Here is a 1,219-nt window from a genome sequence, read left to right on the forward strand (position 1 = left end):
TTAATATCAAAATAAATTTTATAATTTATTATCTAATGATTAAAATAAAATTTTACATACACAGTTTAACTACACATTTAAATATTTTTGAAAATCAAATCCAATTAAGTTGGTTCAAACTTATCAAAAATCACTTTCATCACACCAGCATGTACACACGTGTGTATCAATAACGCAAAACATATCATTTTTCGTCTTTTCCTCCTCATCTTCCTCCTCCTTTCAAATTTGCGCATGTAGGTTCTTCTTCCCTTCTTGCACGCATGTTCTTCTTCTTCTTCTCTTTTGTTATCATTATCACCAATAACACCAATATTTTACTAACATTTTAATTAGTTTTGGTGCCATCTGTAAGAACTAGAGTTTTCACGTAAAACTATTTTAATAAAATAATAATTCTTAAGTGCCCGCAGTAGATTCAAAATTTAGAAGTTTTAATTTGAGAATAAAAAGATAAAATTTGATTTCAATGAATTTTTCTAAGTTGGAAAATGTATCTTTCTCGAAAAGTTTTTGTAAAAAAATGTGTACTAGCGCTGAAGCCGGCAGTACCGGTTTTAGTCAGTCCAGTACCCCGTATTTTGGAAAATAAGATTTTGAAAATTGATTTATTGTTTTGAGAGGACAAAAATAATTTACAATTGAAAACGGGACACTACTCTTAAAGGTTTTGGCCCAAAGTGGGACAAACGGACCAAAAACACTTAGCGGGTTGGACCGGACCCAAGTGGGCCCAAGTCCAACATATAAATGCCCTAACTAATGAGCTTTCAGCTCATTTTCATCACAAAGAGAGTGAGAGGTGCGGATTGAGAGAGGATGGAGAAGAAGAGGGGAGAGGGGGGGGGGGGGGGAGACACTATTCATTGTCACCTTCCGGGAGCCATAACTTGAGTTACGGAGCTCCGATTGACGAGCCGTTTTCGGCCACGCGAAGTTCTCGCCGAGCTCTTTGTTTCTATTTATGCCTTACTAGTAAGAACTCTCATCTCAAGTTCCAGTATTCTGCCCTAACTTTTCTGCATTTTTGGGTTTGGTTTTTGAGTAGCTTTTGTGATTGTGCTTGTTTAGGTGATTTTTAGTAGCGGGTAATTGTCGGGCTTTGCCCCAATCATCGTTGGATAAGGTAAGGAACCTCTATATCCTTGTGGTTTGGTGTAGTGTGAGCTCTAGTTTTTAATGCATGGTTATGTTGTATGTATGAAGCTTGTTTTTGGAG

This window comes from Arachis ipaensis, chromosome B06 (assembly GCF_000816755.2).
Source record: "Arachis ipaensis cultivar K30076 chromosome B06, Araip1.1, whole genome shotgun sequence".
In the NCBI taxonomy this organism is placed as follows: domain Eukaryota; kingdom Viridiplantae; phylum Streptophyta; class Magnoliopsida; order Fabales; family Fabaceae; genus Arachis; species Arachis ipaensis.